Raw genomic sequence first — 21,924 nt, forward strand, 5'->3', positions numbered from 1 at the left:
CAAGATTCTTTGGAGAAGGCAATCATTTTGAAATTCGCCTGGCGCCGACACTGATGATATTTCGGCGCCAGGTCAAAACCTTCCTGTTCCAAAAGGCTTTTAATTGAAATAACATTAACTGTGGGTCTTAATGATGGCAATTTTAATTGTATTTTTTAATTGTATTTTAATTGTATTTTAACTGTATTTTAATCATTTTGTTTTACTGCATTGAATTTTGGTTGTTGTGAGCCGCCCAGAGACCTTTGGGTAGAGTGGGCGGCATATAAATTAATTAAATAAATAAATAAATAAATAAATTTTGCGGAAGGCTGAAGGCAGCAAGAAAAGAGCAAGCCCAGATACAGGATGAATTGACTCCCTCAAGCAACCCCACAGCCTTGAGTTCGTAAGAGGTGGGTAGAGCTGTTGAAGAGAGGACATTCTGGAGATTGCTGTTTAGTAGGGTTGCTGTAAGTCAGAGTCAACTTGACAGCATTTAACAACAATGAGGAGAAAAAAATGTCTTTACAGGAAAAGCAATTCAAATTGGAGATCTACAGGCAGAAGAAGTGGACTCATCCACGAAAGCTCACATTAAAATATACCAGTTAGTCTTTAAGGTGCTGTTAAGTTGTTGGTATCTTTCCTTTTTTGTTTTGTTTTTGCCTGATACACTGGCAGAGGTGGACAGACCTGTCTTGTGGATGTTTTAGACCTGTTTGTTTTCTTACGATCTGAGTAGGGGAGGTGTGCTAAATGGACTACGAGACTCCTTCCATCCCTCATGATTTTATCAGAAGAACACTGTGACAGAGAAACACAAGTCTGGTAGGGAACAGATCCCTGGGATTTGCTTGCTGAACTTCTCCCCTGTCTGTACATGCATGCATGTATTATGTGAATCAGCCTTCTAGCACAGATTAAGCACTGCTTTCCCTGTCTTCAAAGAAAGAGGTGCAGGGATTTCATAAGATGCACTCCGGGATCACACGCAAGCATCTCCCGGGACTGTGTGAGCCATTCAAGCTTACAGGGCAACCCAAAGCAAGAACTCATAATTGACTGCAACAAAGAGGAACCCCCCCCCCCCCCATGCTTTGCAACTCCCTGAAATGAAATATGAGCCAACTCTAATCACCACTAGCAGCTGGTTTAATATAATATTTTTGTTGGTGAGCCATGATATTGGACAATTTGTAAAATAGCAGTTTGTCAGACTGATCGACCAGGGCTAATTTTTGACACTTACATTTTCGGCTTCGCTGGTTTCTATTTCTTGATTGCAAACACGGGGGCCCTTGAGAGACAGGAGCAGAGCATCCCGTAGATGGCACTGTTCAGCCAAATATAGGAAGCAGCAGCAAAAAAAACACACACTGAACAATGACATCTTTCTGCAATGTCTAATGGAGGGGGCCATTAATGCCATTTCAAGGTGCCGCTTCTAAAAAATAATAACGAAAGAACATGTAAGTAAATATTAACATACTGAACAGCCCCACCCCAAGCTCATCTGGCAGGTAATATTAGATGTACAAAAGAGTAAAGGAAAACGATCTTCTGTTTCTTCTTCTTCAGTGTTGCTTTTATTGCTGGTTTTCTGGGCTTTGCAGATCACCTCGGCTCTGGATAAATGCAGGAATATGCCTGGGCTTCTAACCACAAGGGGAAGGAAGGTTTCTGTGAATGTGTACACAGTAATTCCTTTCTGGAAACTGTGGACTCAAATCTGGATCACTGAAAATCTTGCTTGCATTTATGGTATAAAAAGTATTGTCCTCTCCCCATACAGCTTGCCTCACAACATTAACACCTCCGGTTCCAAGCAGCCTGTGATCTCTTTCTCAGTTCTTCTTATCACAAGGCTTGGAAAGGAGCAAAACATTCTCCTCCAAGAAGCTAAGCCAGTAAACTAACTAAATTCTCCATGCTATTTTTGTACCCCTCATCTACTTTTCCAGATTTTTGATTTCCGAATAATGAATGGTTTCAGCTGTTAAGATGGTTAGCCAAAATCAGTTTCAGTCCCTCTTGCTTCTTCTGTCCTTAGGAAGGTTTTCCATCCCCAATCCTTGTCTAGGCCCACAATATATTTGGGTTTTTCTGGTTTGCTGTGAAGTTCCCAGTCTTGCAAATGAAGAAATCCCAATAGGAAGGCCAAGTCACAGACTGAATGGTGCAGGCAGGGCAGAAAGGTTTCTGGTCAGAGCTGCAGCACTGGCTGAGCTAGTCAGTGGCACTTGCACAGCTTGGGCATTTTGTTTTATTTTTGTTTTCCATGTTTCCTCTTTCTTCTTTTCAGTGGTCAGGAGAAAAATCTGATGCTAAATTCCACAAAAGGAGGGCTTTCAAGGGGTCTCCTTTCATTTCGTCTTAAAAGAGCTGTGTGGGCAGTCTGCTCTTCTGTACACTTTTCAGCCCTTTCTCTCTCCCCCCTCTTTTCCCTGGATCCAAAACTAGTGGTGTTCTGGCCAGAATGAATTAATCAATGACTTTGCATAACAAAATTACTCGTCTTCTGGTTGTTGTGGGTTTTTTGGGCTCTTTGGCCGTGTTCTGAAGGTTGTTCTTCCTAACGTTTCGCCAGTCTCTGTGGCCGGCATCTTCAGAGGACAGCACTCTGTGCTCTGGTATAGTTGGCTTTGGGAGTGCAATATTTATGGCTGTGAGAGAGGCTTCTGTCTTTTTCTGTAGATGGGTGATTAGTGTGTCTTGTTGTGGGTGTATTGTTGTGCTAAGGAGAAGAGATTATCTGTCACTGTGGTTGATGGTCAGCCTGTAACGTGTTTTTAATTACTCTCTCTGTGTGTGGAATCTTTTTAAATGCTTCCTCAAAGACATAGGTTTCTAACTGCTTCTTGGAGGCTGTTACGGGAAGGGGCCTGATGAATCTCTCCCATGAGGCTGTTCCAAAGACATGGGGCCACTACCGATAAGGCTCAGTTCCTTGTGGAGAACTTCTTCACCTCCCTCAGAGTGGGCACCTGTAGGAGACTGGCATGAATGGAATGGATGGGGCAGGCTGATGTTCTCCAGGGACAGACATGGAGCCTCAGATGGTTAAGGACTCTTAACATACAAAGACCAGTACCTTGAACCTGGCTTTGAAAGTCACAGGGAATAAAATGTAGTATATGTAGCACTATAAATTATTGAAGTGGCGACTCAATATGGCTGCCATTTTTTGTGGAAAGGTATGCTTCCTTCCAATACTTTCTTCCGAGACAAGATTAAGAATGTTATCCCCCACTTTCATTCTTAGGACACAGCTTCCTAACAGCTTTCACATTCATTATTAAGGAACAAAATAACTATGCAGAGACAGTCTATCGGAATCTAATTATTGAAATACCTCTGCACACAATATCCCCCCCCCACAGTCAAGTACACTGGATATTTATAGCATCTGATGTAGATTAGAAAAGCAGGAGGACCTTAGCTGTGAGATTCTGCACTCCATTTGAGTGGAGACTGAATGCAGGGAGTCAGGATTGAGACACTGAAATATGAAGACAGGTTACAGTTGCTGGTGTAAGGATCATATTTGATTCAAAAAAAAAAAAGCTGGGGGGGAAGCTTATCCACCCTGTCCTGAGAATCCTGAAATGAAAGATATAACAATATCCTTTCATCCAGATCAGAGAAGAATGACACCACAAGAGCGAATCCCCCTCCTTTTGTAACCTTCGGAATCCAGCACAAGACACTGGAAACAATAAAAGACTTTTAGCTGGAAAGACTGGTTTCCTGCATTGTCAGTAGAGATGGGGACAAATTAAAAATAGGCAATTTGTTTTGATCCGTTATTTGTCAAGGTTAATGGATCAACAAATATGAATATACGAATATTCTTCGATGAATTGATCCGTCAATTTGTCTGCACATTAAACGGCCATAACACTGCCCCCCCCAACCACCTAGAGACACCAGGTTTGCAGGGAAGCTTCCTCAGACGTGTTTCTACAACTCCTAAATGTTTGCTGAACATTGGATTATGGACCCCCAAGTTATAGAGTCACAAAGAGGACCCCACTAGGAAAGTCCCCCCACAGGTACTTAGAGACTCCAGAATCACAATGGAACTTCCTATGTCTTTCCCCAACATGCCTGCCAACTTTGGAGAATATTGGATATCGGACATGCGAGTTATTTACCCACAAATTGCCCCCCCAGGAGAGTTTACCACGTGGCACAGAAGCCCATTCTGCCTACTGGCCGCCAATCAGCTGATCAGAAGCTGATAGGCAACCACACACACACAGCCAGCCAACCCAACAGCCTACCCCACACCCCCTTCTTTTCCCTACCTTAGCCCCTACCCAAGTCCCACTAACACCTCCTTACCTTAATAGCTGCTGCCGAGGTCTCCATCAGGTTTTTGCAGCCACAAAAGGGAATCCAGGCTGCCCTTTGCAAAGATGGCGCTGTGGCTTCATTTTGGGTAGGGAATTTGCAGCTGCAATCTTTGCAAAGGGCAGCCTGGATTCCCTAAAGGCAGGCTAAGGGAATCCAGGCTGCCCTTTGCAAAGATGGCGGCTGCAGCTTCCCTACCCTAAATGAAGCTGCAGCCGCCATTTGCAAAGGGCAGACAGTCTCCATTTTTATGTGTGGCTCCGAGGCCAGAAGACCTCGGCAGCAGCAATTAAGGTAAGAGGGAGTTGGTGGGGATGGGGTGGCGTGGGGCCTAAGGTAGGGAAAGAAGGGGGTGGGGGTAGGCTGTGGTATTGGGTGGCTGTGTAGGGTGGTGGCTGCCTTTCTGTTGCCAATCAGCTGATCGGTGACCAGTAGGCAGAATGGTGTGGGTATTTTTTTAAAAAAATAAAATACGAAGGACGAATAAAAACGAGTAAATATTAATCCCTTCGTATTTGTGGGGGCCTTTGGAACCCACAAATATGGATTGCTGAATATTTAACAAATTGGCTACATTCGTCAGAAAAAGCAATCCGTTTTTATATTCGTCCCCATCTCTAATTGTCAGAATTAATGAACTGATAATATATATATAGATGTCTCCCTTTGAAAACAAGGTAGCTGGAGATGTTGAAAGAGTGTTGAAAGAGTGATGACCAACTTCTTATTATATATATTCATTTCAGATATTTCCAGATGTTTGGGGAGTTCTAGCACTTCCAAATCATTTCATTGCTGGCAGATGACTGCATAGCAAAGCAATAAAGTCTTGGTTTAATACAGCATAAGAAGGGTGCACATTAAGGCTTTAAATACCAGATTTAATAATTTTGAGTTAGCAGTGCAATCTTGACAGGCTAAGCCAGCTGAGGCTGTGCTGTATCCAATTTTCTTGCCATCCAAGAATGCTGAAAATTACTTAGGGACAGAGTGATGGACCAGGATTCAGGAGGTTCAAATCGCCACTCAACCATGAAAACTTACTGGGGTGTGGAATTGAACTGGTGAAACCATTCCTTGAATATTGCACTTTGCCTTGAAAATCCCACTTCAGACTTGATAGCAGATAACATTGCCTCTTCATGCTGGCCTAACTTTCTGCCAACATTGTGGCCGGAAAAAGTGTGGATCTGATGGCACTTGGCTCTTCCATCACCCCACTTCCTTCTTCACCCCTACTCTTTTGGCCTCTTCTCCCAGCAGAGCCTAGCTAGCAGATATAGCTAGATATGCTGGCAGATGTTGCTCAGTTGGCAGATCTTTGAGATCTGCTGGCAGATGAGGAGTTGGTAATGGGATATTTCTAACAGTTGAAGAGGCTTGTGGCTAATTCTAACTATATACCCCTCACACATCTTTGGGTAACAGTTGCACTGCAAGCCAGCATGCAAACTGGATAAGACAGTACACGGTAAGAGCATGGAAGTGCCCATTGTACCAGCTCCCTGTGGTAAATAACTGCATATAAATTAATTCCCCAGCAATTTTAACGTCCTTGACATGACCTTGTACCCAATAGCCACTTGTTTTTCAAGTCATCCTTCTATCCTAATTTTTTAACATTAGCTCCATGGAAAACACCAGAAAGGGGCTATATGGCATACAATGTAAAATCTCAGAGGTCCCTGCATTTAAGCCCTTACTAGGAGACTGTGGGAAGATGAGTGATAGGGACCTATATAATGTGCACATTCGTTTACCAGGACAGGAGACAATAAGTGATAAACCTTGAAGCTCTGCCCGCATACGTGCTTTTTACCAGTGAAATTTCATCTGCTCGAGAAAGGTAGCAATTTAGAGAGGAATGGAAAGTGAGAAATTGCAGAGAGAGAGAGAGAGAGAGAGAGAGAGAGAGAGAGAGAGAGCTTTCAGCTCCGTAAGGCAGCCATTGCTTCATTACCTAAGCATTAGGTCCTAAGGCATCATTCTTAGAAAAATTAAGCTCTTGAAAGATTTATTGGCTGAGAGTAAAATTTGTATTTAACTTTCTCTTATGCTGCCCACAGTAATTTTATTTGAATCTGATTACGCAAGAGCAACAGGCCGAGGCCAACGGTCCCATGGCAATTCCATGATGAGCCCGATTAAGAAATTTTAAAGGACGTTTTCTTCTCATGCTGCATACCCAGTGCATTCCCTTAAGTGCTTGCAGGTGAGCAACGCCACTACTGCAGATGAGAGAAGAATGCCGAAGAGCTGTAACCCCAAAGAGAGCAGAGCGGCACTTTTAAAGAGAGAAAGATGAAACAGGACAGGGATCTCGCTGCTGCTCCTGGCGAGAGGGGAGAAAGCCGAGTGTTCCAGCAAGAAAGAGTAGGCTGTGGAATATTCTTTTTCTTGCCAATAACATGGAGAAAAAGAGCAGATCTTTCTCAAATTACGGGAACCCATATTGGTTGTCTGAAGCCTTTGCAGGTTCAAGGGGGCTTCCACAAAATAATATTTCACAAATGCCCCCCCAATTAAAATGCTAATATTAAAATCAGAGCTAAGGACCTCGGAAATCTGGTATGTGGGAGAAAAGAGATCTTTGCCTTCCAAATTGAACTCACTTATTCAAACTTCATAGTTGCCCAAAAGGAACACGAAATGTGCATATATGAATAGCCTTCAGTCATTTGGTTTCTGTACAGGTAACAGTCCAATTGTGAAATCCACCCAGTTTAGACAAGGCCAAACACAGGGCAGTAGCTGATAGGTCCCTAACCCCATTCTTGCACGACCTTCATTAGAAAGAAGTTACACCTAAACTTCATGTCTGCAGTTATGATGTCCAGAACCCAACTGGGAATTTACACTGGCTTTAAGTGTAACTGCATACATTGTGGCAGCAAGTTGCCACTAATTAATGAGTTGCTGCTCAAATAAAGTCATGTGCCAAGTTCCATAACTGGGACACAAACAGCAACTTATTGACTACAGGCAAGTTATTGCCATCATTTATGCAATTTCATTTACACTGGCAGAAATTCCCAGTAGGATACTGGTTGAAACTTCACTGCTCTTGCACTGCTTGCCATATTAAAACACACACACATACAAACAAACACACACAACTTCCAAAACTTTAAACCAGACTTGGACTAGAAAACCCTTCACTTAGAGCAGTGATTCCCAGCTTTTGGTATCATAAGATTAATGTTTTAATCTTTTATTACGCGCTAGCATTTAATGGTATGTGTTTATCTATCATTGTTGTAAATTGCCCAGAATAGTGTGTTGCAATATACAAGTTCAAGAAATAAATTAAATAAAAAAGTCCCACCAAGCAATCTATCAAGTTACCTGAGTCCACCATGATAAAAACAAGATGGTCTCTTTTTCAGAGAACACTATGTTTATAATCATTCTATTCTCATATTTAGTATTTGTAATAAATTGATCAGGAGGGGATTAGGAAAAATACGGATGTTTAATGTAGGGCTGGGCAACGTTTGCCCATCGTTGGGTCTTGGAAGGTCACATATACTTCTATGCCAGACTCCAAACTTTTGTTTTTCAAAGTTTTGGAAAAGCCTCCTTGCACCCTTCAGTGGCCAAAGATATTTTTAATAAGCCTGTTTGGGAACCTCCTTGGTGCTAAATGGGATCAAACCACTGGAAATTGTTCCTCCACATCCCCTAAGGTGCACAAGGGGACTTTCTAAGCAATGTGTTTAGGGGTGGTTGGGACCTGGGACCCCCTCTTTGAACCCAAGGGGGAATGACTCCCACAAACTCAGTTTGCCAAGCACCAGTCTAACATTCCTACTAGCATGCTCAAAAGTCAGAGGTAGATGGGTGGAGTTGGTAGAAATGGCATATCCCATTTGCAAGTAGATGTGGTGATTCAGGGCGAGTGAATTCTGAAGAACTGGTAAGACAGTGCTATACAAATTCTGTGTCCCACCAGAACTATAGAGCTGGATGGGATCTCAAAGGTCACTGCATCCAATCTACCGCCAAAGCAAGAAATCAACAGAGGTCATCCAACATCTGTTTAAAAACCTGCATTGAAAGAGAACCCACGAACTTGTATAGTAGTCAAAGCCTTCACCAATCAAACCTTACTTATGTGTTCTTTTAAATGTTCGGTCAAAACCTCCTTTCTTGTCGTCTGAATCTATTAATTTGGGCCCCACCCTCTGGAGCTGCACAAAGCAAGCTTGTTCCCTCCCTCCAAATGTTTCGGTTTTCTCTTTCCCAGGCTAATCATCTCCAGATCCTTTAACTGTTCCTCACAGGGCTTGTTTTCAGATCTTTCACCACTTGTTAAGAACCACCGAATTAGAAGTTGCATTCAAACAAAGGACTGGGCTCTGGTAGTCTTTCATACAGAAGAATATCTGTTAAGGAGGGCACTAGGCCATGTTACCTCAGTCTGAAAATAAGAGAAGGCAAAGGTGTTCCTCTCATTTCTGAGCAGAATGCTGCTTGGATTTAAAGACACTTCCATTGTGTAAGACAGCAGCTTTAAATGTGTAATTATAGGATGGTTTCTTTTGAAGCCTATTACATGTATAATGGGAGGTGGGGGCTGGGTACCTTGATAGAAGGGAAATCTTACAGTCTCCCATTGTGTTGTCTAATCAGTTCTCATCGCCTTGAATTACAATTTCTTATTCAAAAGCATGAAGTGCCCGGTAGGAACAGCCTCTTTTTCAATCATATTAAATAGACTCAAGTTAAAATTGGAATTGTTCTGTTGTTTTTTTTAAAGGGAGTTTTTTTTTAAAAAAAAATCTAGACTCACATGATTGTACCCAGAGTTCTTGTCATTCTTGGCTAAAAGGCTGATGAAGAGAACAGACAACACGTTGATTGCATAATCTGGACTTTCATTTTTAATAAGAATAGATCATCTGATAGACTCAGCTACACTGTGCCCAAATAATCCCAGCCACCACCACCATTTTCATATTCCTTGACAACAAGTATCAGTAGTCAAGAGTTATAGGCATGAAGGGCTATAGAGAAGAAGGAAAATATCCACAGATCAAACTGTGATTGAATTGTTGGCCTATAGATAAACAAATCTTGTATCACTGGGCATAATAAAATGTACAACATGAACCATATCCAAACAATTACACTGTATTTCTTTCAAGGCTGAATGTTGCTTACAGGGACTTGAGGAATAATAATGGTTAGCATTGGTAGGGGAATTCAAGCCACGTAGCTTTATTCATTTCCAGGAATAGATAAGGCTGAACATCTATCATTTTCACAACATATCCAACAAAACAGTGACTCTCATTTTGGACATGCTCTTGCATATCACACTAATAATGTGACCATTAAAAGTACTGTGTAATGAAATCATCCACACAACACAGAATATATGCTCATGGTATGGTATTATGTGAGTTTATTCATTTCTCCTGGAGTAGCTGTCTTAAACTGTTACCCTCAAAGTTTTGTTGGTACTTGAATAGATGTTTAGATTCTGTAGTGAGAAACCCTGTAAACTTCTCATGATTTCCTGAATGAAAAGATCAGTTAATACAAGCTTCCTGGGGATGACTTCAATTTGTCAATGTTGCATTATGGGCAGTAATTAGAGGTCCTCTAACTAAAGATCATTTTGGAGCAAGACCACAGGAGTAATGAGGCTACCAAGAAATCAGGATTCAGGAAGAAAGCATAATAAAGGATTAAATATAAAACTCATAATTGGAAACTGCAAAATATTTTGCCTCTCATGGCAGATGGCTATGTATATTCTGGTGTTCTGGACAAAAGTTATCGAAGTTGTTAATAGGATTTTACATGAATTGTGCAGTTTATGCAAAACTTTGATAGTGCCTGCCTAACTCTATTGATCTTTAAAAACCAGAAGCTTGTGATGGGTTGTGTGTATATTTTTGAGCAATCAGCAAAACTCAAACCCACTTGTTCCTAATGGTCCATGAGGCTAATAATTTCTCAATGGGTTGTCTGAATATCATTCATCAAGAACAAGTGATCTGTTAGCATTCTTCGCATCCCTAGCAAGGATATAGTAACATATTAGTGGACCCTCGACTTACAGAATTAATCCGTATTGGAACGGTGGCCATAGGTTGAAAAGCCTGTAGGTCGAGGGTCCATTTCCCATAGGAATGCACTGAAAACCATTTAATCCATTACAGCCAAAGAAAAAAATTCCGGGCTTCCAAAGCTGCACCCGCTGCCCTCTGCCTCCTGTCCCCACTGCCCTCTGCCTCCTGTCCCCACGGGGACGGGAGGCAGAGGGCAGGGGGGACGGGATGCAGAGGGCAGTGGGAGTGGCTTTGAATCCCCCCCTTTCCACCTGCCTTTCGTAGGTCGAAGCTCAGGCCACAAGTCGAACCAAAATTTTGTGGCCGGAGTTTTTCGTACCTCAAAATTTTTGTAAGTAGGGACCTTCGTAAGTCGAGGGTCCACTGTACTGTATACAAGAGTTCATTGCAGGGACAGGAAGCTCTGTTTTCTGCCCAGGAAGATAACAAGGCCAGTCTTAAGTGAGAAGTGGCAGTTAAATGATTCAACATATGAGCAGTAGTGCACAGAATCATCCCCTCTTGACATCTGATTCTACTTTGTAGTATGATGTTGAAGGTATTCTCTTAGTGTTACCTACCTTATAGACACCTAAAGTTGGCTCACCAGGAGAAAGGCCTCAAACGAAAGGTCTTGAGGCTTAATTAGGACTAATTCCACCCAAGCTTCCTGTTCAGAAAGAAAGCTCCCAGCTAGCACTGGGGCAGGAACAGGAAGTTTGGGTGGAGTTAGGCCTAGCTAAAGCTCAAAGCCTTCTAGCTGAGGCCTTTGTGTCAGGTGAGCCATATTACATCCTGTAAGATAGGTAAAACTTCCAGAATGGAGAACTGAGTGATGTATAATCCAATAATCCCAAAATTTCCATACCTAATCAGAGGGGTTTGTTGTAGGAGGCATGGTTTATTTACGCAAGAAAACATAAAAACAATAGAACTGGTAAGAACCCTTTTCTGAACTTGTTGTAAGCCGCCTAGAGTGGTCGTAATTGACCAGATAGGCGGGATAATAAACAAACAAACAAACAAACAAACAAACTTGGTGAAAGCCACACATTATTCTGCAACCCACCCAGGTTCCTTGACTAGTGATTCCCTTCTGGAACATGCCATGTGATTGTATGAAGTTAGACACCTGTTGCCTTGATTAACCTCATGATAATAAAAGCTGCAATCCAGAAGCACTTGGGTAAGTGTTGAGAGGTCCGTTTTCATCTCAAATCCCTGGATGGCTTCACCACATCAGTGAGATCCACAATCCACAAATGCCAGATCATTTCTTTAGCAGCATGACATTTGTCGTCAGCCAAATTTCTTGCAAATTGGTGCAATTAATAAAAAAAATATATATGATCTGGTGCAGAGCTTCTTTTCAGTGATGGCAAGCAATATTGTAACCGTACAAAAACATGGTCGCAATGAACATTAAACCACTGGTTAGGCTCCCAAAGATGCCATTAGGCTCAGAATGCATCTTGCATTTGCTTAGACGGAAGAATGCCAGTTAAGGCCAAGGCAATCTGGTTGTGTTAATCATAGCCCCTTTCCCTGCACTCCTGTGGAGCATTACGTGCTGCTGCCATGTTCCATAGAAGCACGTAGTTTGCTTGGCATAGACCACACTGGCACCTGTGCAAGTGCTTGGGCTAGCTGCTCGTAATGTTCCGGCACATTTACCGCAACATCTCTTAAATTAAGGAAGCCAACTGCCAGCCCACCCTCATCCACCTTTCCTTGTAAATATGTGTTTTATTCATCAGTAACAATGGGGAAGCTATGGAAAATATCGTCAGCATATCCATCTGGGCTAGTAGGTGGTTGAATTGTAAATTACAGTGCGGAATGTCTCCAGACGTAAGGCAAAAAGGAAAGCACCTGAATAATAGAACAGTTGAGAGACAGGATTATAAAAACAGCTTGTTTTTGTTTGGTTTTGCTTCATTTTGTTATCGAGGAAATAAAAGTTTCTCAACTACTTTTTGTCTTCTGTGACACTATCTAGTGAAATTTTCCACCAGTTGGAAGGAAAAGGCAGAATTGGGGACTTTTTGCTTGACTGTATTTATGTTTTAAATGAGGTCTAAATGACAGCAGTATTCTAGAGCACTTTGTCTTTTAGATGGAACAGCAGTCAGAATTCTTTAGAACCATGGTTCCCAACCTTGGGTCACTAGATGCTCTTGGACTACAGCTCCCAGAAATCCTGGCCAGCACAGCCAGTGTTGAAAGCTTCTGGGAGTTCTAGTCCAAGAACATCCGAGGACCCAAGGTTGGGAACCACTGCTTTAGAATGTTCGGGACAAGGCCAGCTTCCATTCTTTGCTTATCTTGACATCCAAAGCTGGCACTCTATCTTGTTGCTTCCTAAAAAGCCAGAGAAATTACCATTGGCTTCTTTTTGCTCTATTTCTCTGTCTTGTTAGGAAAGAGACAAGCCAGAGCATCAGGCTCAGATGTCAAGGAACACATAGAAATGGTTTGTTTAGGCATACAAGGCTGCAGCTGGAGCAACTGGGTAGAATTTAACTGCTTACTGCCTTGTCTGCAGAAGTCAGACATCTAAAGAGTCTTAAGACTTCCGGCTTGCTGTCAAATTCAAATGTATCAAATGCACAAGGAAGAAGCCCAAATATATCATACTACAGTGGTGCCTCACTTAGCGATGTTAATCCGTTCTGGAAAAAACATTCCTAAGTGATTTAATCGCTAAGCGATTTTAAAAAGCCCATAGGAACGTATTAAAATGCATTTAATATGTTCCTATGGGCTAAAAACTTACCTTAAAGCGAAATTGCTCCATAGCGGTGGCCATTTTGGGTGCCTCTACAGCGAGGCAAAACAGCGGCGGCCATTTTGGAACTGCCAATCAGCTGTTTAAAAAAGTTCGCTTTGCCATGATTGCTTCCCCGCGATCATCGCAAAGTGAATTTTAGCCATAGAGGACATCGCTAAGCGATCGCTCCAGCGATGGCCAAAAGTCCATCGCAAAGCGATTTCATAGCTCAATGGAGCGATCGCTAAGCGAGGCACCACTGTATAGTCTTAGTTGGCCAGCCTTCTCTTCTTCTCCTTTCCTTGTGTGTGTGTGTGTGTGTGTGTGTGTGTGTGTGTGTTGTACTCATGCCTTCATACCTGTACAGCAATAGTTTATTCCAAAAGTAACTTGAGTTTTTCTAGCTGTAATGAAGATAAAGAAGGTGAAATAATGAAATGGAGGTTGGGCATATCATGACAAGACAAGACTTATTGGAAAAGTTAACAATGAAGTCTTGAAGGTAGCAGGAAAAGAGGAAAACCAAATATGACATGTATTTTTAATAAAGGAAGTCATGGTCTTGAGTTTGCAAGTGCTGAGCGGGGCTATTAATGAAATTTTGGAGTTCGCTAGTTCATAGGGTTGTCAGAAGTCAGAAGCAACTTGACAGCACATGATAACAATACATGGGCAGTCATGATCGTTCCCCAAAGTACCTTCACATGTGAAAATTTCGTTTGATTCAATGTTCATAAAAACATTTCAAAATTTGCAGGTTTTCCCATAAATTGGTGAACAAGAACATGAGTTTTTATAAATGGATATGAGAGAAAAGTGAAAATGATAGATTAATCAATTCATAGAGAAGGATTAAAAAGTGTTCTTCTGCCTGTCTCTGAACTAGCCATGTTTGTGGTACTGAAGAGGATTCTCCCCTATTTCTTCAGGCAGACCTGTCATCTTTAATAACTATGTGGGAGCTATATTGATAATAGCCGTATGTATAGATTAGAAGTGGATCATCTCACTGGGTTTAGAGGCCATGTTCTTGAATAGGCTTCTTTTTGGAAGAGGTTGGGGTACAGGGAGACGTGCCCGAAGTCCTCAAACTGACAACAGCTTCTGAATACTTCCAGTTGAGGAAATAAGCTTTTATGTGGTAAAATTGAATTGTTGGGCAGAAGAATTCTTGGGTAGCTTTGTGAAAGCTGGAGAGGCAGCAAAAATGCTTATGGGGCTGGGTGAATGCAGTTCTTCACAAAGGGAAAAGGTGCTATTTTTCAGCAGAGAGGTTTGGGGCAAATTGAGTAAAACATTATTTTAAACATTGGTCGCTTATTGGAGGCAAGAAGACTTGTGGGAGATAATAAAGCTGTCTTGACTAGAATGATGAATGTGGAGAGATTTCATCAGATAGCAGCAAAGCGCACGACCATGGAGAAGTCCAGATTTTAGGTTGCCAGGAATCTTTGCTGCACATGTTTGGGATATGTGGAAACCATCTCTGATGACATTCAGAAACAGTTTGTCTTGAACTCAAGTTCTGTGTCTCGCATTTCCGTGCAGAGTACAATCCATTTCTGTTTCATATTTCATCTTCTCCTTTCCTGTCTGTGATTTGCAGAGCCTTTTGCTTGGCACTGAAGGGGAAAAAAACACAATCAAGTCTTCATTATATATGTAAGCAGGGGATGTACTTGCAAATCATACCCAGAGGAAGAGAGTCCGTTCAATTTCTCAAGTACCTTACAGCCTGCCGTGATGATTAAAAGCTTTTCTTAGCACTGCCACGACCCATACCTGCTCCCTTTCTTCCCTGACTCTGTGCTGCCTTCCTCGAGAAATTCGCTTTTTAATCCAACCTTAAAAACAGAATGTATTTCATGCAGTTTCAAACAGAACGTGCTTTTCTATATTAACCGTGCTTTATATCCCTCTCCATTTCACTTCAACAGCTCCACAGATCAATCCTACAAATGTCTACTCAGAAGCAAGTCTCACTGAGTTCAATAGGTGAAGGACTGCAGCCTCAAAGTCAAAATCAGAGAAATAGGAACCTTTAGATCAGGCCTGCAAGGTAAACATGCTACGTTTGAGATGGAAAATGCTCATGATACTTAGGGCATCATTATTGGTGTGATAGTTATTGTTATTGCTATTTTTCTTTAGATATTTAAATGACATTTTTGAATGTCCAGCTACCAGATTCAGTGTGCTTGCAGTCTGAATTGAATAAGGTTTATTCAGGTATGCATGACCTTACAGGCTAGGTGTTCTGTTCTTTTACTTGGAAGACAAGAAAAGATACAGAGGATTAGATTCTAATTCAGATGCAGGGACTATTTAGTCTACCAAGTGTTGAGAAAGTGCGACTTACATCGCGCCTCACCACTCTTGTTGCTGTTGTCAGGTGCTCTCAAGTCACTTCCAGCCTCTCTATGAATTAGTGACCTTCAAAAAGTGTTATTGCCAGCAGCTCAGCTCTGGCAAACTCAAGGCTTTGACACCCTTAATGGAATAAGTCCATCACACATTTGGCCTTCCTATTCCTTATTTCCTTAACTGTTCCCAGCACTTGAGTTTTGTCTTCCTTTAATGTGCCCGAAGTAAGATAGCCTCAGTTTATCATTTTTGTTTAAAGGGAGGACTTTTGGTTTCATTTGCTCTATAATCCACCTATTTTTTCTTCCTGGTGGTCCATAATATCTGCATAATATGGTACCCTGCAACGCCGCACTTGAAATGAATCGGTTGGTTTCTGGTGTTTTTGAGGGCAGGATCTGAATAAATGCATTTAAGCCACAAGAAAATAGATTTCAACTGAATGCTAAGAAGAACCTCTGCCAATAATTGCTATTTAACAATAACCATCTCTGAGATGGTGGACTCTCCTTCTTTGGATAACTTTAAACAGAGGTTCGGTTTGGGATGTTTTATTTATTTACTTATTTACTTATTTACTTATTTACTTATTTATTTATTTATTTATTTATTTATTTATTTATTTATTTATTTATTTATGTATGTATGTATGTATGTATGTATGTATGTATTTATTTATTTATTTATTTATTTATTTATTTATTTATTTATTTATTTTATATCCCACCTATCTAGTCGGGTGAGGACCACTCTAGGTGGCTGGACCACTCTTAGTGGTGGATTGTGTGCTTAAGCACGGGGTCTACAATTCTATGATTCAAGATAAAAATGGGGAAAATCTCTTCATTGCACTTTCTTTTGCGTTATAACTTTTAAACTTTAAAGTTCTTTTCCATCTCAAGAATGTTCTTTGCAAATTAGGATGAATCATTGAAAATATGAAAACAAAACAAACCTTTAACTGTTCTTCTCTGACCAAATACAATCATTTGATGAAGTCTTTCATGGAAATATTGAATAATGTTGTAAATGCCTCCACTATATGGCTGGTTAGCTCAGTGGTTTAAGTATCTCTCTGTGGAGCCAGAGGTTGGGAAATGGATTCCCCACTGAACCTCCAAGAAGAAGAGCCAGCCTGTGTAGCCTTGGGCAAGCTGTATAGTCCTATGGCGCCCCCAGAAGGAGGGAATGGGAAACTACTTCTGAGTACTCTGCCTTGAAAACCCTGAAAAGGGTTATCATAAATCAGAATTGACTTGATGATACATGATTTTATGTTTTAAATCTATCAGAAGGGAGGAAAAAAAAAGAATTGCAACACTCATGTTGTTGAACATACAGGGATTCAGTTCCAAGTTTTCCAAATGTGGAGCCTGGATGGTGGAATCTCTCCATTTCAGTTTCTCCTGCATTAATGTTTTGCATTTTAATTCTCAGGTGTTTTCCATTTCCAAATAGGAAGGGATTTGTGAATTTTGGGAAATTCTTATAAAAAAAAATCAAACTATCAAACTGAAAGAAAATGCGCCCACATCCCCAGTTCTACAGCTTTGCAAGAAATTAAGCAGTTGATTTTGCAAAGAAAGTTGCTGGTTAGTCTGTTGTAGCTAATTAAACAAACAAACAAACAAAAAAGAAAGAAAAGAAAAAAGGGGGGGACTTTAATTTAAGTGTGGGGAGGGAGGGAATATGAAGTGTCATGTAAAGGAGGGGATTATTTGTGTTAACACTGTATTTCATATAGAGCCCCCCCTATAAATGTCTGTCTACATAAGCTACACTCCATACATATGAATATCTTTTTATGAAAGCTAATGCCAAATACAACTCGTTCATCTAAGCTGCAATAGGACTCTTTGTTTTAAGCAACTAAGCTGATGACCCTCACAGCCACTGCCAGTAGGTAAGCTTGTCCAGGCCCACCAGCGTTTCTATCAGAAGGAAATTTGCCAAGACGTGACTAAATCTGAGATAATTTTTTTTTCTTGCTGGAGGGAACCTAGTGAATTATAAGCTGAGACAAGGTTTGGATCAGTGCATTTATGGCTCAAAGCTCCCAAACGTAATTACAATTGAAAAGAAGACTCCACCACAGAGCTATACATACACACAATTAAATATAACAGAAAACGCAGGCAGGCAGGACGTAAATAGAGGGAAAGATTTCTTTTATGTTGGTGTAGCTGCAAAATATCCATTGGGAAAAGAGATATTCAAGGTAATGTTTTTCCTTTAAATTCTGCACAGCGCATGCTGCTAGGGCGAAATGGGTGTCAGGAAACAAATATATTTAATTCATTTTCTTTGGAAGAACATCTATAAATAGACTTTGACAGTGTAACTGCTTTACTGGCTGGTGGCGTGTTCCTGAGTAATTTGAATGCACATGCTGTGAGAAGCTCAGAAATGTGTGCAATTATTACAACGGCAGACATAGTATAGTTTTCCTCCGTCTGACATTCCTAATGCCCTTTAAGACCTTCAAGGGCTATAGAATTTATCAGTCCTCGTATCTAGTGCTCAGGCTCGTCAAACAATATCAGAACATCAAACAAATGGTGATGGTGATGATAATTCCCTCTTTTATAAATGTTTATTTTTCTGGATTAACAACATATCCTTCCTCCACTCTTTAGTGGACTGAGTAAGAATGACTGAAGAAACACAATGAAGCAGCTCCTAGCACCCCAGGAACAAGTCTGCTGTGTTGAGAAATCCATGAGTAACTCTAGCAGTTATTAATTTCCACAGCTTCTACAGCGCCCTACTACGAGAAGCCCTTTCCGGGCATTTGTGAGGGGTTCAGAAAAGTCAGTGTTTTTAACAACAATTCCTCTCAGCCAAACACAACAATGCTTGCTGGGAAATTCTGGGAATTAAAGTTCAAATGGGCTGAAATCCTTTGCCACCCCATCTGGAATAATGATGCAAGACAAGACAGTTGGGTTAAACCAGGGCCACGCTTTATTGAACTATAACAAAGAAGAGAGGGCTGCTGTAGTGCGGAAAGGAATAACAGGGTCACCCGGGACCCTTTGCCAATACGAGCGAGTCCTCTGTCCCGGGCTTGCACGGTCGCCAAGACAGTGCAACCCTGGCCGGCTTGGCACTGACTTCACCTGGGCCTCAAGCCCCCACACGTTTGGTGGCCCTTGGTCAGTGCGAGGCCCCAGTGCACCCTCCCCCCACACGCTGTAATCTCAAAAGAGGCTGAATCGGGGGCCTGGCTTTCCTTTAAACCAACTTGCTCCCACCCCTGCCCTCCTGGAGTGCTCATGCTGTTTCATGCTACTCTGGAGGGTGCGGCAAAGAGCTCCAAGCTGTGAAGGGAGCCTCGCTGATGGAGCCACCAGTTGCTTAGGGAAATAAGTTGCAACTAGAGAAGGTCCATTGAATCAGAAGAACTTAAGGAAGACCTGTCTTGCCAAATCCCCACTGATTGAATGGGCCTACTGTAGTGAGTTTGACCAAACTCCGGGAGGCAGTGGAAGACAGGAGGGCCCGGTGTGCTCTGGTCCATGGGGTCATGAAGAGTCTAACACAACTTAACGACTAAACAACAACAACTGTAGTTAGACTTCCTACGCTAGGCAACAAAATTTCAGCTGAAGTAGCTTTTCCAAGCTGGAAAGTTGATCCTGTCACATAGAGATTGCTGTTAAGGCACTGTAATTTAGAACTCCTTTATAAAGCCGACTAGCATTGTGTGCGCGCAGGCTAGCATTTCAATCTGTGCCACCTCTGTTCACATGAACATTGCCCATTGTACAAAATGTCAATGATTCAGTGCTATTTCTCCTTTCTTCCATCTGACTAGTGGTGACCCTTGTTAGGGACATACTGTATGTCCCCATTTCTGCCAAGCATTTGAAAAACAATAAAACAAAACCAATTTCATTGGGAACCATAAGGATCTCTCCCTTCCATATCAAGGAAAATACAAATGAATGGCATCTGTCTGCAAAGGATGTCCTTTACTGCATCTAGATGGCTCGGTATAGACTAAAAATAAAATATTGGCCTTATGTAATCGACAAGCCAGTACATCTTGGGAAAGTCAGGAGAAGGAGTTTAACCATTCCCTTGCTGACAGCTTTGTTGGGCTGTGCTTGGTTTGATCCATTCACATCTTGATGCCGGAAAATGGTGATCCTGAAGCAGTAAAATCAAATCCATTGCATTTATTGTAGATTGTGAACTGCTTCTCCTTTCCTTTCCATCCCTTTCCTTGTGACTCCTCTTGTTTTCTGATTCCCCCCCCCCGCCTTTTCATTGTAGTGTGTTCATGTATAATCCAACTTTTTTCTCTCCTTAGCCTACAAATAGATGCAACCGTCAAAGGGAGTCTCACTTTCCCTTCTTATTGCGCTGGAGCAATCTCAGTGTGCATAATAGCAAGAATACCAATGGCCTTATAATTGTGAAGAAACAGATCTCTCTCATGCTTTTGCCCTTTCAAGGCTATTTCTGAATAAAGCCTTATGCCCGGCAGGATATTATTTAATTACAGAAGCTTCTGTAATGTCTCCACTGCTGACAAACAATGGCCCGCTCTTTCCTCTTTCTTCTCTTCCATCACCATATTTTTTTTCTCTCCTGTGATTTTCTTATTTCTTCTCCACCGCTATCTTCATTGTCCTGCTTGGATTTGCGGCGTGATTCATTTCCAACGAGCTCACATCCCTGATTGGCATCTTTGAATACTTCAAACAGACTACGAGAGGAAAATGTTCTGCAACAAATATCATACATATTAAAATCTTTGTCTCTCAGACATATATGTGCTTGGGTGTGCACATGCACACACAGACCTGAGGAAAAAGAACTCAATTGTAAATATCTGTATTGTAACACTTGGACAAAATGCTTGCATGCAGGTATATATATTTTAATAGCCCTCGAGGGTGTTCTCTACATCCATCTCCAGAGCAAATTATTCCTGAATGTTACAAATGTGAAATTAATTAACACCCTGCAAGGGTCTCCTGTTTCCTGGAGTTTGAGTAATGACTTTCTTTTTCAACAGCTTCAGCAGTTACATTTAGTGGACAAGTCTGGACAAAACTGCTCACACCATACAGTTTTGATTATTAGCATCACCCCCCAACATGATTTTATTTATTTCTGTGGAAAATCAGCAGTCATAATTCAGTGGATCCTGCTCTGGTATGTTCTTTGAAGCTACTCTCCCTGTAAATTAGACACCCAGGCCATACATTTATTTTGCCTTTCTTTTTAATTATGTTGACTAGTGATGATGGAAGTTGCAGTTCAGCAACATCTGGAGGGCCTCATTTGCCTGTTCAGGTCTACCAGCTGAAACATACGTTACAGACACCATGTGAATGTTTCTGAGAACTGCTTCCTTCTGGTGTATAATCTCTGTTCCCTATCATACATGGTATACCTAACTATATGGATTTTCTCCATAATGTTATGAGTTTTTATATTCATATCAATGACAGCAAGGAACAATCTCTCTAGGTCAGGAATGGAGCTCATGTTGTACTTAGAGAATATTTGAGATGGGCTCCTATAAATAGCTTCTTGAGTGATACAGAAGGGAGAAGAACTGCAGTGGTGAGCGAAGTCCCCATTCTCATTGCCGTTGATTTTAAGAAATGTCTCTAGTTCTGAAGATGCTGTCACATAGCAAAATCTTTGCTAAAGAGAAACCCTGTTTGAATGACTTGATAGACAAATAACCTGATTAAGTGTAAGGGGCTTCATATGCTCAAGGGGCATGAAAAACACAACATGCTGGGGGAGGCAAGGCATTTCATATTGGTTCCAGTTGTGGGTATCACTCTCTAGGCCACTTTTAGTGGCGTCTCCGTACCACTCATAGCTAGGTGGTATCACAGTGGTTAAACATGCACCATCCCTGAATCCTAGGGAAATCTTACCATGTTTTGACAATAGTTATTTGTGCAGGTATCCCAACTACCATATTTTTCTGTGTATAAGACTATACTTTTGTCTAAAATGTTTAGACTGAAAATTGGGGGCCGTCTTATACATGGAGGTAAGCTGAGGAAAGAACAAAAATAAGTGGAGGGGAAAGCAGGGATCAAAGTGATCCTGTAGGGCTTTTATCCCTGCTTCCCCCCCCACTTGCTAAGCCCCACTTAGATTTCTTAATTCTGGGTTAGAAAAGTGGGGGGGGGGCACCATACCTGGGGGTGTCTTAAACCCAGAAAAATACGGTATATAGTCAGACTATTCTCGTCAAAAGAGAATGTTAAAAGAAGCTGTCTAACCATCTTTGGTTCAAATAGGGTGTATGAAAGATAAGGATTCTTATCCTTTTGAATCCTCGTCGTTTAGTCATGTCCGATTCTTCATGACTCCATGGACCAGAGCACGCCAGGCCCTCCTATCTTCCACGGCCTCCCA

The 21,924-nt window shown here is 41.5% G+C and overlaps 1 long non-coding RNA gene across 1 annotated transcript; it reads left to right on the top strand.

Annotated features, from left to right (window-relative positions):
* The first annotated feature begins 401 nt into the window (after window positions 1–401).
* LOC144587935 (uncharacterized) lies at window positions 402–21,576 on the top strand. Its single transcript, XR_013543196.1, has 3 exons — window positions 402–1,451; window positions 15,102–15,223; window positions 20,555–21,576. It is a non-coding gene; the product is annotated as an uncharacterized LOC144587935 (long non-coding RNA).
* The last annotated feature ends 348 nt before the right edge of the window (window positions 21,577–21,924 follow it).

The sequence above is a fragment of the Pogona vitticeps genome, chromosome 3 (genome assembly GCF_051106095.1).
Source record: "Pogona vitticeps strain Pit_001003342236 chromosome 3, PviZW2.1, whole genome shotgun sequence".
NCBI classification, from domain to species: Eukaryota; Metazoa; Chordata; class Lepidosauria; order Squamata; family Agamidae; genus Pogona; species Pogona vitticeps.